Raw genomic sequence first — 18,315 nt, 5'->3', positions numbered from 1 at the left:
GGGAGGTGGAGACCTCACGGGTAGTGTGGTCTCAGGAACTGCGGGGTCACAGAAAAACCAGGGGTATTTGAGTGTGGCAGAACTCCCAGGTATCAGAGCAGAAAAGCTGGCTACAGAAACAGAGCTGAGGAGTGCACTTTCAGCTTGGGGTTACCTTAAACTGTAATCTGAGGCACATTCAGGCCACTGCTCTTCGATCAGGGACCCCACAAGTGGCAGATCTGGAAAGACCCCTTCCTTCCCCCTACAGGAGGAACAGTGTGGGAGTGAATGGCAGGAATCTGTTGCATTTGGAGACTCCAAATGGGGCCATGTGTCAGAGATAGAAATGATTGGTCACAGGGTGGGTGAGCACAGAGTGCAGCCAGAGACCAGAGAGATGGGAGGGATTGACTGCTTTTATCTGAGGGCACATTGAAGAGTGGGGCCCTGAGTTTTTGGCTCCTATGGGGCCAGAGATTGGGAGACCACTATTTTCATTCCTCTCTTCCAAAGCTGTATGAAAATCATTCAAGGAAAAAAAGCTACCGAGAGTAAACCCAAGCAGATTACTTAGCCTGGCCCCTGGAAAGGGCAGTGCAATTCCACCTCAGGCAAAGACATCTGAAAATTACTGCAAGAGGCACCCCCCCCACCGAAGATCAGCAAGAACATCCAGTCAAGACCAAGTTCACCAATCAATGAGAACTGTGGAACTCCAGAGCTAAGGGAAAGCAACACATAGAATTTATAGCTTTTTTTCCATGATCCTTTAGTCTTTCAAAGTTGATTTTTTAAAATTTAACTTTTTCTTATTCTATATTTTAACTTTTCCCCTTCCCTTTTTAACAGTTTTTTAAACCATTTATCTTATCAACACCATTTTTTTAAAATCTTTCTAAATTTTCATTTTTATAGTCATATAAAACTATATATATATATATAAAACTATAGTCATATAGTTATCTCTTCATTGTATTTAACCTTATTTTTTGTATACATATAGGTTTATTTTCTTTAAAATTTTGGGATACAATTTCTTCTAATAGATCAAAATATACCCTAAATCTAGCAAATGGATTTGTTCTAGTGTCCAGCCTGATAACATTCTCTCCTCTTTATATTTTTTCTTTTCCAACCAACTCATTGTTTCCATTTTTAGAATCTTTTTTATTTATCAACTTACAATCATATCCCATCTCTTCATCATGTTTACCCTTGTTTTTGTATATACATGTAAGTTTTTCATTCCTTAAAATTTTGGGAGTTAGTTTCTTCTAAGAGACCAGAATACACCTAAAATCAAATGGGTGGCTCTGTTCTATTCACCTGTGTGTATATATATATATATATATATTTTTTTTTTTTTTTTAATTTTTCTCCCTCTTTTCTTCTTCCCCAGATTTGGGTCTCTTCTGATTTGGTTAGCATATATTTTTCTGGGGTCTTTCCCACTGTTTTAGTATTTTGTTCTCTCATTCATATATTCTTACCTGGATAAAATGACAAGGTGGGAAAAACTCATCACAAAAGAACAAGTAGCTAGGGACCTAATCAATACGGACATTAGTAATATATCAGAACTAGAGTTCAGAATGATGATTATCAAGGAGCTAGATGGGCTCAAAAAAAGCATGTAAGATATTAGAAAACCCCTTTCTGGAGAAATAAAAGAACTAAAATCTAACCAAGTTGAGATCAAAAAAGCAAGACAGAAGAAAGAGAAATTAAGGAATCAATCCCATTTACAATTGTACCCAAAATCATCAGATACCCAGGAATAAACCTAACCAAAGAGGCAAAGAATATGTATTCAGAAAACTATAAAGTACTCATGAAAGAAATTGAGGAAGACACAACAAAATGGAAAAATGTTCCATGCTCATGGATTAGAAGAACAAATATTGTGAAAATGTCTATGCTACCTAAGGCAATCTACACATTTAATACAATCCCTATCAAAATACCATCAGCCTTTTCCAAAGAACATAGTTCATCTATGAACATTGTTCATAGAACAAATAATCCTAAAATTTATCTGGAATCAGAAAAGACCCTGAATAGCCAGAGGAATGTTGAAATAGAAACTCAAAGTTGGTGGCACCACAATTCCAGACTTCAAACTCTATTACAAAGCTGAAATCATCAAGACAGTATGGTACTGGCACAAAAACAGACACATTGATCAATGGAACAGAATAGAGAGCCCAGGAATGCATCCTCAACTCTATGGTCAACTAATCTTTGACTAAGCAGGAAAGAATGTCCAATGGAAAAAAGTCTCTTCAACAAATGGTGTTGGGAAAACTGGACAGCCACATGCACAAGAATGAGACTAGCCCATTTCCTTACATCACACACAAAAATAGGCTCAAAATGGATGAAAGACCTCAATGTGAGACAGGAATCCATCAAAATACTTAAAAAGGACACAGGCAGCAACCTCTTTGACCTCAGCTGCAGCAACTTCTTCCTAGAAATATTGCCAAAGGCAAGGGAAGCAAGGGCAAAAATGAACTATTGGAACTCCATCAAGATCAAAAGCTTTTGCACAGTAAAGGAAACAGTCAACAAAACCAAAAGATAACTGACATAATGGGAGAAGATATTCACAAATGACAGATCAGATAAAGGGTTAGTATCCAAAATCTATAAAGAACTTATCAAACTCAACACCCAAAGAGCAAATAATCCAATCGAGAAATGGGCAGAAGACATAAACAGACATTTCTGCAAAGAAGACATCCAAATGGCCAAAATATAATGAAAAAGTTCTCAACATCATTCAGCATCAGGGAAATACAAATCAAAATCACAGTGAGATACCACCTCACACCAGTCAGAATGGCTAAAATTAACAAGTCAGGAAATGACACATGTGGCAAGAATGGGGAGAAAGGGGAACCCTCTTACATTGTTGATGGGAAGGCAAGCTGGTGCAGCCACTCTGGAAAACTGTATGGAGGTTCCTTAAAAAGTTGAAAATAGAGCTACCCTATGACCCAGCAATTGTACTACTGGGTATTCACCATCAAGACACAAATGTAGTGATCTGAAGGGGCACATGCACCTGAATGTTCACAGCAGAAATGTCCACAATAGCCAAACTATGGAAAGAATCTAGATGTCCATCAACAGATGAATGGATAAAGAAGAAGTGGTATATGTGTGTGTATGTGTGTATGTGTATATATATATACACACACTATGCAGCCATCAAAAGAAATGAAATCTTGCCATTTGCAATGTTGTGAATGGAACTAGAGGGTATTATGCTGAGCAAAATAAGTCAATCAGAGAAAGACAATTATCATACGATCTCTCTGCTATCAGGAATTTGAGAGGCAGGGCAGGGAGCTGTGGGAGGTAGAGAAGGAAAAAAAATGAAACAAGATGAGATTGGGAGAGAGACAAATCATGAGACCCTTAATCTCAGGAAAGAAACAGGGTTGCTGGGGTTGGGCAGGGAAGAGATAGGGTATATGGGTTATGAACATAGGGGAGGGCATCTGCTATGGTGAGTGCTATGAAATGTGAAAGCCTGATGATTCACAGACCTGTACCCCTGGTGCTAATAATACATTATATGCTAATAAAAAATAAACTGTTTACAATTTAGATGAAATTGAGAAGGAAGAAAAAGGAAAAGCAATCTAATAAGTGGTAGAATATTTTCATAACATATCATGTCCAATAAAGGATTAATATTGAATATATAAAGAACTCATACAACTCAACAATAAAAAAAATGTTTTAAATAGGCAAGGATCTGAACAAGTATTTTTTTTTTCCAAAGAAGACATACAGTTGGTCAACAGGCATAAGAAAAGATATTCAACATCACTTATGATCAGGGAAATACAAACCAAACACAGTGAGCTATCACCCCACATTTGTTAGCATGGCTATTATCAAAAAGTAAAGAAATAAGTGTTGCAAAAGATGCAGAAAAAATATAACCCTCATAAACTCTTGGTGGAAATGTAAATTGGTGCAGACACTATGGAAAACAGTACAAAGATTCCTCAAAAAATTAAGACTAGATCTGCCATATGATCTAGAAATTCCATTCTGTGTATTTATCCAAAGAACACAAAATCACTGAAAAGATATATGCACCCTTATGTTTACTGCAACAGTATTTACATTAGTCAAGATACGGAAACAATTTAAGTTTCTAACAATGGTTGAATGGATAAAAAGGATGTGGTATATTCAATGTATTACTCATCCATAAAGAATGAAATTTTGCCATTTGTGAAAACATAGATGGACTTTGAGGGTATTATGCTAAGCAAAGTAAGTCAGATGAAGAAAGACAAACATTGCATGATTTCATTCATACGTAGAATCTAAACAAACAAAACCATACAAAAACTTACAGATACAGAGAACAGATTGACGATTGCCAGAGAGGAAGGGGGTTTGGGATAGGCAGAAATGGGTGACGGGAATCATGGTGATGGTTGGTAACTAGACTTTTGGTGGTACTCACTTTGTAGTGTATACAGATGTCAAATTAAAATGTTTTATACCTGAATCTTATATATTATAATACAATTTTACCTCATTTTAGAAAAAATATTTTTAACATTAAAGGATAGTTACTATTATGTTCCCTGCTTGACAGATGAGGAAACTGAGACTTAGAACCTTGAGGCTTAAAAATATAAATCAAGCATTATAAAATATGAATGAATGTATATATGCAGTTGTCAATGATGGTCACATTCTCTTTGTCCTTCAGTTTCATTATCCAAAAATAAGATTTATACTACAAACCCCACTAAATCATTCATTTAACAAATATTAATCGAACACCTTATGTCAGTTGCTATGCTTGGAATTTCAGATATGACAGTGAGCCAAACCTCTACTGTCCAATATAGTAGTCACTATACATGGTTATTTAAATTTAATATTTAATTAATTAGAATTAAATAAAACTAAAAAATTAAAGTCCTAAGTCACATTAACCACATTATAGGGACTCAATAGCTACATATGGTTCATAGTTACCATACCAAATAGTGCAAAACAGAACGTTTCCATCATTTCAGAAATACTATTTGATAGGACTGAACCAGATAGTTGTTGATATCTATCTTCCTGGAGTTTGCATTTTAGTGTGGGAGACAGACAGCAATTATTCAAATAATTGTATAGTAGTACTGACACATGCCATGAAAAAAAACTAAAAGTGCCTATAGAACCTCTAATCAAGAAACTTAACCTAGTTCAGGGATTAGAGAAGGTACTGAGATCAAGAGGATGAGAAAGCCAGGGAACAGCGGGGAAGGAGACTTTAGGCACTAAGAAAGGAGGGATTTGAGAGGAACAGAGTAACTGGCGCATAGGAGTGCAGGAGGGCTAGGAGCCAGTACCCAGTGAGCTGAAGGGGTCAACACAGGCTAAAGCAGGTAGAATCATCCTAAAATCAATGAGAAGTGATTAAAGGGTTTACGAGAAGAGTAGCACTTCTGATGTTTTTAGGAATATCAGTCTGGTGTGTATTCAGCCAAGAAGTCAGCAAGTGTCTTGGCTTAGCCTGACTCTACATTAATATGCTGAAAATCAGTTCATCTGAAACCAATTTTCTGGGGCAACTCACCTGAAGATACACTTGCCAAGCAGCCAATTCACCAAATTTACCAAAATTACTAATTTAATAAACGTTTATCAATTAACTTCGAGGAAATGTAACACCTCTTGAAAGATGTGGAGTCAACAACTGAAATGCCTGGACGTCTTCAGAGTACTTCAAAAGACAGTATATGAACGAGCCTCCCACAAGAGCACCCTCTTAGACTCATGAGGAACTTCTTTGTCATTTAACCTGGCACAGGGTAACACCTTAGAAGCACAAACCCTAGTCATAAGCAGTTAAATATCTATCACGGTACCCTGGCCATTGAGGAGCTAGGATAAACTTGACGTTCTAGAACTGGTTATTTTGGCTACTCCAAGGACAAAAGAATAGTTCTGCAGCATGGCTTAAGGACTTTGGTGGATTGAGGATTCTAGGTGAAATCCTGAGACTGTCAGGAATAGAAGACAAGGATAATGACAGCCTGCACCTGAGAACAGAAGGCCAGCCAATACTGGGGGAGTTTGCTTGGTCTCCTGGTAAAATCTGCCCACCTTAACTGAAAGAGAAGAGAAATGATAGCGGAGTTAATAAAATATTCTACCTCATAAAGAATCGTAGGGTGATTAATTCATTTTAAGTTTTACAACACAAAATAGTTTTCTTCTAGGAGAAAAAAGGCAGTATTAATATACAAGTCAGTAAATGAACAGTTTAAGTTCACAGCACAGAGCTGAATGCAGATTGATGATTTTTCAAACAGCCTATGGTAATGATTATGACTGTGAGTAATGAGGGGAAAAATTGTTATTTTTTGGATAAATTTTGTAAACTTTCTCAGCCTAGAAATGCAAGCATTAACTATCAAGACCAGTTATATATAGATAAAAATAAGAGAACATTTCAACAGATTTTCTGTTCATTTTTCAATACAAAAGTAGATTTTCTGTGAAATTAATTTGCACAACATTTATAACAATCAGCCAGAGTTAAAACGAAAAAATAAAACCAAATTAAAGCTCTGAGCCATTGCCTTTGTTTTCCAAGGAGGAGGAAAGAAAAGTTCTCAAAGATTTTAAATACACTTAAAAATTAATATTGGCAATCTTTAATCTATTTACTTGGCACTTTCAAGATTATAATTAAAGAAGCTCAATAAATGCATAATAGACACAGAAGAGGACTAAAAGTGACATTCAGCCCATGAGGTCTCTTTTAGATAGAAAAAAAAGAAAGAGAAGAGAAAAAAAAAAAAATGAAGGTCTAATTTTGCTTTCACTGATAACCATATTCTGAGCCCTCAAGAACCAAGCCATTAACTTTTGTAATTGGAGTGTATCTTACAGGTCAGCACTTCAAATTCACTCTTTCCTATAGCTGAGGAAAAATGGTGAATAAGAAGTTAAATTAAGAGGGTCTACTATTTGTTTTTCCCTGGCAGGCCAGCATGGCCTTGTGTCCATTTCTGCTTCTCTTCGTTCTCTGGAGCAACCTACACAACATTAGGCATATGGCAGGTACTTATGGATAAATGTGTTATCTATCTTGACTATTGCACCCTATAAGGTAGGGCTTTTAGCATCTATATCAGTGTTTCTTAATAATGAGACCCAACACTTTCTCCTCCTATACTGAGGCAAGTAAAACTTTGCCCATAGGTTTTAATGGCTCTAAAACCTAGAAAAGTCCAAATCTGTTATGTTATCTGATAATAATCTTCACCTGAGGCTCTGATTAAATTCATACAAAAACATTCTCTTTCTATCAAGGTTTCTGCTAAGAATCTCAGCTTCACTGAGTGTGTTTAAGCTACCATTTTAGAACCAAGACCAAGTAGTAATTTTAAAACATGAAAAAGACCAAAATAATATTTTTTAAAGAACATTACATACTTGATTATGTGATCCAATGCCAACATTGTGGGAGACAATTTCAGGAATTAAATTACATGGTGACTTTGATGTGTTGGTGTCCATAGTCCTATACAGGACAACTACCAGTCATTTAGAGAATTCACCCAATTGGTTTAACAAAATCATTCAGAATTAAGAAGTGAATTAATTCCCTAGGAACTTTAAGCTAAAACATGTTTAGGTCAAATTATGCAGACTATCACAAGAATCTAAAAAGAAAGTGTAAGGAATATTTAATGTAATATAGAATCAAAGAGGCAATACTCATCCTTCTGTTGTCAAATGTAAACTTGGATTTTTGCTCAGGATTACTATAACAGGATTAGTGATGGGAACTGCAGAAGTAGTAAATTCATTGTGTGCCTTTTAGCCAATCTAAATTCAGTGTGCCACCACCTGTAAACATGAGCAATAGATTTCTTTTTTTAAATGACCTGGAAAGTATCTAACAGGCTATCCTTGGGGAACTAACACTTTTTGCACTAATTAATCATCAGATGCCACTGCTGCTCCACTCCACTGAATATGAAAAAGCAGTTATTGGACAACAACAACAACAAAAAATTCTCTAAGAAAAGAAAGTGTTGATATACCACTTTTAGAGGGCAGACTATTCTGGAAAAATTTCCAAGTCATCTTCAAAATCTTCAGTTTAAACAGTGGAAAAAGATTATAAATATATCTCTACATGAATGCATTTTAACAGTGAAACTGATTTAAACAGTTTGATTTCATTGGTACTTTAAAAGAAACATGGACCAAGCTAGATAATGAATACTAAGAATATTAAAAGGAAAAGGTATTTTATAGTGGCTAGAACCCTAGACGAGATGGAACTTCAAAGGGGATTGACTTCTATTTGGGGCCTTACAATGAACCACCTTCATGATTCTGGATAATTTACTTCAGCTCTGTTTTTCAGGATCCCAGGGTATGAAAAGAGAAGGTAAGACCAGATGATCTTTAAGAACCCCTCCAGCCCTAACCTTCTGTGAAATGTCAATATTTTCAGAACTATTTTTTCTTTCATATCTGTACAGTTTTGTCAATATTTAGGCTATTATATAAGAATTATGGTTTGTGTTTAGCATTTACAATCAATATGTGAATTTTCATTATTATTTAGCTACACATCTCTGAATCCTGACACTTTTTATTCTCTCACATACTTTAATAACAAACAAAGCAATCTTTATGAGACCAAGAAAAACTTAAGAAGGTGCTACTAACCAGAGACAGATATCAAATGAAAGATACTTTGAATATGTTATAAGCATCCTCTTCTTTGGACTTCAAAGCACAATAAATTTTTCTTATTCAGTATATTCTTATGCTCTTCTATTTATTTTAAGAATACTGAGATAGGTTTAACAAATGGAAGATGCACAAGAATTGTGCAATTTATCATAAGAACCTGTGAAATGAAAACTCAAACAGTTGCTCAGCTGTTCACTATAGGAAGCCACATAAGAGTGTAGTGTGGTGAATGTAATAGGTACAAAAATCTGAAGACATCTGCCAATAGGGCAACTGGGAATAAAATCTATAAGTATAACAACCACTCTGCCAACAAGGACCATGAATAAAGAGACCACAAAATGCAAGTCCACCCTAAACAGTACAGTACACACAAATAACATGATATACTTTCTTAGTAACAATAAAAATAATTAATATTCTTCAAGAATTTACCATAAATTGTTAAGAACTATAAATACTTTAAATAAATTATTCATTATAAAGGCTAGAAAGCTCTCATTACCCACATTCCCTTGTATCTAGAATTCCAGATGCAACTGAGATATTAGCAATTAGACGACATGACACAAATACAGTACTTATTTAAGTTAAACAGAGACTTGATGCACATGACAACCATTTTTTCCTGGGTCAGGTCTAGGAACTGTGGTGTGGCTCTGCAGTCTAAAAGAGTCTTGATTTCCCAGCCTGCTAATTTTAGTACTTTTTAAATTTTCTTGTCAGAACTATTCTGTAACATCATTCTTGAAGTCTCCTTAGAGGTCCAATCAAACTCCCAATCCTCCCAGAAGTCCAACATTTTCTAAGCACATAATTCCTTGTATTTTTCTTTTTGCTTAAAAATAGGTGAAGTGGTTTCTATTGTTGCAACTGGATCTTGACTACTACAGTTTATTGGAAATAACTGTAGATGAAATACTCAAAGATTAATTACTGAGCCTTCTTAAAATAAGTGAGAACCTGGCTCCAAAAAATGTTATATATTGGTAGACCATGGTCTCTAGTAGTTAAACAGATACTTCACTTACCAGCTATGGTCACCTGGAATGTAGTGCCTATGGAAGGTACAACTATAATGAAATGGTAGCAATTTCCTAAAGACTATGATGAGCATACTGATGCAAGGATGGTCAGGTAGATTAGTTGTCTATAACTGCACTACAGATACAAAGGAAGAAAAATAACAGGCTCTAACATAAAGTCTTTGTTTAGCCATAAGCAGAAAAAAGAAAATTTCCTTGCCTTGTAAGATTGAATCTCTTCTCTCTACTGTCACAGAACTGATTAGCTAAATCAAAAGGAGAATTGACACTTTAGTTGCTGAATTTCAAAAAAGTCCTATATTTTTTACTGAAAACTAGAAACTTGCTTAAAAAAGAGTAGAAACTTGAGAAATTGGTGACAATTGATTAAGATGATAATTGGGATTTTTCAGATATCTTTGAATACACAGCACCCCCAGATCCTAACAAACCTTTGAGTCAACAGAGACCTCCTACCCTCACTGATGAGGCCAATTTGACTCTGCACAAAGAACTGGAAATGGCCTGACTTGAGGATGCTAACTTTTAAAGGGATGCTGATTTTTCACATGCCACACACTACTTTCTTCCAGATCTAAATCAAATGTCAGCATGCCATCAGTATGACTAAATTTTAGTGAAACCTAAAATCATTTGTGACCTAAAATAATCTGGTAGAGAATGCTGAAAAAGTCTTGTAATATATGGAAGGGGAATTCAAGACTTAGAAAAAGAAAAATATTGGAGTGAGTTAATCACATGCAACCACCTCTTATTTTTTCCAGTCCAAAGCACACTACCTTCACAAAGACATTAACACCTGGATTGTCAAAGGAGCACCAGTCTCCTCAGAAAACACTGTCAACTGTCATCTAAAGGGAGGGAGGAAGGAGCCATTTCATGTTGCCACCAGAATGAATTCCTTGACTTCAGCAGGCAGGATAAGATCTAAGGGTAGCAGAGACTTAATTACAAGAGTCAAGGAGAATACTTTTACCATAATAGGTATTAGGGCTAGAAGGACCATCAGAATGAAATTTATAATGACTAACTGACAATAGGGTCCTTATAACTAAATAAATGAATAGCCTTATTTAATCTGTATAATGAAAACCTCCAGATCCAGTAAACAGAGGCTTGACTAGTCACCCTGATAGAAAAATCACAGCTTCTCACTTAGAAGGCAAGGTAGTGACATGGAAGAACCTATGATGATATCACCTCTCAGTCTTCCCAAAGTAACCACAGCCATTTATTGCAGTGACTATACACTTAGCAAGGAGAAATACTCAGACCTTTTAAACATTTACAACAGGGGCTCTGGGCTAAAATCAATTAGTGGGGACCCACTGTGATCTACTAATCAGAGAAAAGGCTTATGGTAGTCCTGTAATAAACCAAGTTTTGGTCTGAGCCCACATCTCACACAGGTTGGTGTGCCTGAAAACTCATTCTTTAGTTATTTCCACTTACAGAGTGTTACAGTAGAAATAGACATTCTTGACAGCTGGCAAAATTCCAACAATTTTTGAAATTGGCTCTGATATTCTTTCTTGGCTCTGACCTTTCTTCTCTTATATCACTTGTTCTAGAGGAACCACCTGCCATGTTATGAGGAAACCCAAACAGCCTATGGAGAGGCTCATGTGGCAAGGAACTGAGCCATTTGAGTGAGCCATCATGGAAGTGGACCTGTTGATTTCCTAACTGCAGGACAGACCTTGAGCCAGAACCACTTAGTTGAATTCCTGACCTAATAAATCTTTTCTCAACTCTAGCTACACATCAAATCTACCACCTTTTAAATTATACATGACTCTGACTCAGATTCCTAAGATTCTGGTAAAAGATGTGGGGTGAGAGTTGGCTATTTGCAATAAAAACAAAATAAAAGATGTTTTGGTTTATAACTAGGATATTGAATCACTATTCCATACTGATGTATATTTCACCTGGTCCCAATTCTTATAGTTTTTGTAACATTATTTCTTAGGTTATATTAAATAAGAGTCAAAAAAAGGCAAGAAATCAATCATAAAGAAATAGATCACTAAATCACTTTAATGTGTAAAAGGAAGTGCCTAGAGCCATGTATAGGATAACACAGGAAATTTCACTGTATTTTCTGTTTCTTCTTCCTCCCATTCTCCGGCCACCTTTATTTGGGTGAAATCAGGACAAAATTAAGCTAAGGTATGACTTTAAAGGACAGAGATTATACATGGGCAACTTGGATGACTATTAGAGAGATGAAAACAGAGAATGGCATTTCTTTGTTCTGACTAGCAAATTAGTGCCTTAGGTTTGGGATTCAGTTGTCTCTCTGTATCTGGCAATCCTCTCTTCTCTGCCAGGCTGTCTTCATGCAAAGTTTTCCAACCACAAGAAAAGAGTCAGCTGTCACAAATTGCTTCATTCTTGGGACAGCCACTCAATCTCAAATTCTTATAATATATGACAGGATCAATAAGCTAACATCTGGGAAACCTACATTTGGGTGCTGATCTACAAATATCCTATTGCAAGTACGAACACCAGTGACTTCTTTTTTTTTTTTTTCTTTCTTCAAATTTTATCTATTTGACAGAGAGAGAGATCACAAGTAGGCAGAGAAGGAGGCAGAGGGGGGGGGAGGAAGCAGGATCCCTGCAGAGCAGAGAGCCTGATGCGGGGCTCGATCCCAGGACCCTGGGACCATGACCCGAGCTGAAGGCAGAGGCCTCAACCCACTGAGCCACCCAGGCGCCCCTGACTTCTAATCTAATATAAAAGGGAATCACCCAATTCCATCACCAAATATTATAAAATTTAATGGAATTAAGCAATCTCTAATCAGAAGTTCAGGCAAGAGACATGGAAAAGAAAGAGTTCCCTAATAACTAAGTGTGATGAAAGCAAGGAGTGCTTTAAGCAAGAGGCCTAAGAGTTTAGTTCTGTGTGTTTTTCCAAACCCTTTCCCACATAATACTGCCTTTCTAAGATGCTCAGTGCCCTAATCTACTACACACCCTCTATAAAACTGGGATCCCATTTTGACAGACCTTCCCTGGTTTGACACAGCTCAAATTCTTAATACATCCATTTGTTTCAAGGGATTGCAGGTTGCTAATCAAAGAAGACACCTTGTGGGAAGGTAACACAGTAAGCTATATTCATTTAACAACTTCAACAGAGATTGCTGAGGGAATGTTATGCAGGACAGTTCATTTATGAAAGCTAGTGAATAAAAATTAATGCCATCTTACTAGCTTCTTATGCCCATGCCAATGGACAGTTATACCAAGGCACATAGCTGATAAGTAATCACACCCATTTTTATAGCCTCTCAGCTTAGATTAAGTCTGCATTTCAGGTTTAGATTTTTTCAAATCAAGATCCTTCTAATCTGGAAAAGTACATCCTTGGGTAAATGTCCTAGCAGCTTAGACTCATAACAAAGTACCATAGTCTGGGTGCTTCTTAAGCAATGCAAATTTATTTTCCCACAGTTCTGGAGGATGGAAATCTGAAATCAGGGTGCCAGCATGGTCAAATCCAAATGAGAGTTCTCTTCTTGGCTTCTTGGCAGTTGATAGCTGCTTTCTTGCTGTACGTTCATTCACATAGCTCTTTCTCTGAGTGCATGTGTAGAAAGAAAGAGCAAGTTCTCAAGAGTCTTCTTTTAAGAGCACTAACTCTATAATGAGGACCTCATTCTGATCTCCTCTAAACCCAATTACCTCCCTAAAAGCCCATCTCTAAATACTATCATACTAGAGCTCATGACTTCAATGTATGAATTTTGAAAAAATCCATCCACAGCAGCAAAGTAGAAACTTTTTAGGTATTTATGCTATCACGATTATATGCACAGTCCAGTATGGAAAATAACAATGTTCATTCTGTTCCCACTTGCTAATCTTTTCCTCATATTTTTAAATTGAGCATCAAGTAAACTTCCAAGATTAATTCTGCATTTCCTCTACTCATATATATTCAATAAACACTTGAATTGATTTTAGGTGCTCATATTTAGTATAAGTTTTCCAAGAATAAAAAACTATTTTTCAAATCCTTTAGTAAACCTCCACAGTATTAGGTTTTATAGTCTTCCTATAGTAGATGATAATGAATGAGAAATTATTCAAAGGAAATTACTAATTTTTTCTACTGTTATTTTCAAACCTCCTTTTTTTCAAGAAATATATATTTATTAAGGTATCAAGCACTGTGTTAGTACTGAGGAGAAGCTATGAATGAAATCCATGTCCCTCCTTTATAGAGCTAAAAGCGTAGATGGGGAGATAAATATGCAATTAAAATTAAAATTGTGATGGTCATCTTCAGAAAAAAGGAACAAAATAAAATGGAGATAAAGTTGTGATAGACATTGTGAAGGAAAAGTAGATTGACAGATTACAGTGGGGACTTGATTTAGAACAAAATTCAAGTTGGACTCCTCTGAAAAATCCACGTTACGAGAGATCTGAATGATAAGCAGGTACTAGCCAGGCAAAAGGACAAATTCCAAGCAAAGGGAATCGGACAGGAAAAGATGCCAAAGCAGTAAGGAGCTTAGCCGGCCCCTTTGGGTAAATGAAAAAAGAACATGTGGCTAAAATGAGAGGGAAAATGGATTATGATGAGGCTGGAGAGTTATACAGGGACCACTTAAAGATTCAGTTAGAGGGGTTTAGATTTATTCTAAATGTATTGCACAGACATTGAAGAGCTACTGCAGGGAGTGCTGCAGTTTTAGATCACTCAGGGCTGCTATATGCAGAGTATGTTGTTGATGGGAGACAAGAGGAAATAGACTATCAAGTTTGCAAACTTCCACAGAAGACAGTTTAGAGAAAAAAAAAGATATTTGCTGAGACTACAATGATGACAGTGGATATTTGAAAACATAGACAGATTCGGGGCATATTTAAGAAATATATTCCAGAGGAATCAAAAGGGAGGTGTAGAGCTTGACACAAAGTTGCTTTCACACAATACCTACAGACATTATGTGCTTTCCATAACTCCCAAGACTCACAAAGATATCTTTATGTCTCCTGCCCCTTTACCTTTTGTCTAATTGTTGAAGTAAAATCTAGACTTGTTTATCTTTGTGCAACAACCAGAGGAGCATGATACTCATATTACAGTCTCTTAAATTCACATGATAAAGTTCTACCTAACAAGATTCTGGGGTTCTTAGTGAGTCAGTTTTTTTTTGTTTGTTTGTTTGTTTGTTTGTTTGTTTTTGCTTAGTGAGTCAGTTTTATAAATATTGAAGGAGAGTGTCAAAGGGACAGACTTTTAATTCAGTTCAAAAGAACCTGACATTCTCTTTAAATGGCATTCTTTCCCAAAAGTTAATACCAGTTTTGAGGAACTGGAATTGGAACCTCATAAAATTAACCTCAAATACAAGCTTCTGGCAACCACCAATACCCCTAACGTCACTGAAACTATCTCTAAATTTTCAATGAGAATATAAATGCACTTTAATGTTGCAAATAAGATTTCCATGTGAAACATGCAGGACTTCCAAATATACTAGAATACATAGGATAAGGTTGCAAATAAAACAGTTTAATAGTCAGGTCCTTACTGCCTCTGAATATGGAGATATAAAATTCCTTGGTCCTAACCTATATCATCAGAAAAAAATACCAAATTGGAAAAAATTGATAAAATAAGTCATATAACATCCTTTAACTTTAAAAATCATGCTAACTTTTTTCTCTTCTAGAATGTCAAAGGAAAAAGAAACAAGTTGAATTGCACAGCTACAGATATTCTTTTCTATGTTTTCCTTGCTAGAAAGGGAATAGATTTAAAAAAAAAAAAAAAGAAGGGGGAAAACTAGTCAAGAGGAAAGAGATTCAAAAAGGATTTATATATATATATAAATATAAATATATATATATATATATATAATATCTTCTCTATTAACTCACTTTCCTATTTCAACCTTGATCATTTTCTTCATGGACAATAAGCACTAACTTAGTGTAAAATAGCGTAGAAAGAGTATGTGCATATATGATGGATAAAATAAAAGCTGCACCCATTTGGGGTGTTTTTATCATTAACTGCTCTTGCATAAACTGAACATACAATGGGCTGTGACACTGGATAAATCATTTGTTTCCACTTGTTATTGATGACATTTCATAACTCGTTTGGGGCTCTGCTTTGCCCCGTCACTCGTGAGTTATGAGGTCATCAATCATGACTGGGAATAAATGATTTATGTAAGTCACCCTATTGTATATTTTCAGTACAGTATACAATAAAACACATACTATTGATTTCTAATATTGTTGCATTACGTTTATCATGTGTGATTGTGAGACTGTGATCTTGTGTCATCTGCTGCAACTGAGTATGAGATGTTAAAATAATTTATGAGAAAAGAAATGCACAAAAATGATTCAGAGAATTTCTATTTTTAATTAATATCTTGCTAAAGCAATTTTAAAGGTCTCCTTAAATTAAAAACACTGTCTCAAGCAAGGGAAGTTGTAGTTAAGGACACAAAGTCAATATATAAGGTCATGATTAGGAAACAGAAAAGTATTGAAAGAGACCCTTTGAACAGAGCATATGCCATTCTGATTAACCTACAGAGAGATACTGAAGACAAATCTCCCACTGAGGAACACTGTACTGTGTATTACACTTGAAAGGATCAATGACTTAGTAACAAGGATATCACGGAAATAAGAAAAACTTATTCCAGCTGCTTTTAGGAAAGAAAGAGGTGGAGTGGGGAACAAAAACCAAACTGATTCCTTTCATTGATGAAACTTAGAACCTTTAACTATAATTCTGGTTGAGTTTGCAAAGGATGCAAGCAAGCAAGTTTAACGAAAATATTAATTGAAAATGAACATGAAGTAACCAGGGAAATACTCTTATTTGAATGTAGTTCTTTAAAAAAATATAGCATCTAAAGAGACTGGAAAATTTTTCTTTTGCTTCTTTCCAATTTCATCCCCCAACTGACTTCCATTTTTTTTTTTTCCTGATGAGCTTGAAACTATAAACATGATTTAAAAAAAAAAAAAAAACTACAAGAAAATGCAAAGAAATTTGAGGGAAGCAATCAAAAACATATTGAAAATCAAACCTAGAATAAGAGCATCAAAAAATCCAGGAACTTTCAGCTATTTGCAATTACAAGAGTAATTGCTATTTTAACATGTTTTGCTTGTTCCAAAGAAACTCTGGTTCGTAAGCTGAAATTCAAGGAGTTTAAATCACAGCAAAATCTTTTAGGAGCTGATCAAGACTAAATATACAATCAAAACAACCTATTATCTACATATTTTAGTTGATTAAAAAAATAAGATACCGCTCTGAGCAGTACTACACAGAAGTTGTTGACCAGCTGTGTTCAATTCCCAGTGATGATAAAAAAATAACTATTTAATCTGAAGTACGAAGAATTTAGGTCAGATATAAAGAAAAAATTCTTTTCCTTACAGGAAAGTATTAGATATTAACTATTGAGAATAGCTGTAGAATATTCTTTGGAAATTTTTTAATAGTAATTTCACTTTTTAGAATGGGTTAGGTTTGTCCGAATCTAAATGGCCAACGGTTGTATTATAAATTCAAATAAGTTCTTTGAATTCTTTTCACTGCTTAATTCTATGATGATACTAATTAATTGAGAGCACTGTTCATAGAGCAATAGCATAAGAGGACTGAGAATTTCAAAAGCAAGTGTTGGTAGCTTTAATAGTGAGTAAGGTGATTTTTTTTTAAGATTTTATTTATTTATTTGACAGAGAGAGACACAGCAAGAGAGGGAACACAAGCAGGGCGAGTGGGAGAGGGAGAAGCAGGTTTCCCACCAAGCAGGGAGCCTGATACAGGGCTCAATCCCAGGACCCCACGATCAAGATCTGAGCTGAAGGCAGCTGCTTAAGAACTGAGCCACCCAGACACCCCAATAAGGTGATATATTAGAAAGTGAGTTAGAGGTCCACAGTTTAACTAAAAATCCTCAGTTTAAATCCCATATTATTCAGAAATATTTTATTTTTGAGAGGATTTTTCCTAAAAATTTTTTTTTTCTGTTTGCTTTAATAAGATATTTTAACTTACAGCCTTGAATGGGCTTTAGGGAATTAATGCCTAGAACTGTATCTAAAATATGGTGTATAATGAAAATATATGTTTGTTTCTGGGGAGAGAGCTCATAACGTTATTCAACTTTGAATTTAAAAAATTTGAATAAAATTTTTAAAAATATTACAAACCACTGATTCAAGAGGCTGTCATTCACAATCAAGTCTATTATCCATCTTTCCAATCTGTTTATAAAATTAATTCTTTTTTTTTCAACTTTATTCTTTCACCCCGTTCTCTGCCTTTTTCTCCCCTACTCCCACCATCTCTCTGTTTCTTATGCCCTTGATTCACTTTTGCAACTGGTCAGAAGTACTTTAACTCAGTGGCTAATCTTGATATTTTCAAGTGCTTCTGGAGAAAAGCTTGGTTGTAAATTCAACAGTTTGAATTTGTTAACTAAAGCCACTTTTCTCTTGTGTGCAGGTATTAACTAGATGTG

Source organism: Mustela nigripes, chromosome 5, assembly GCF_022355385.1.
Source record: "Mustela nigripes isolate SB6536 chromosome 5, MUSNIG.SB6536, whole genome shotgun sequence".
NCBI lineage: Eukaryota > Metazoa > Chordata > Mammalia > Carnivora > Mustelidae > Mustela > Mustela nigripes.
The sequence above is the reverse complement of the archived record's forward strand: the minus strand, read 5'-3'. Positions refer to the sequence as shown.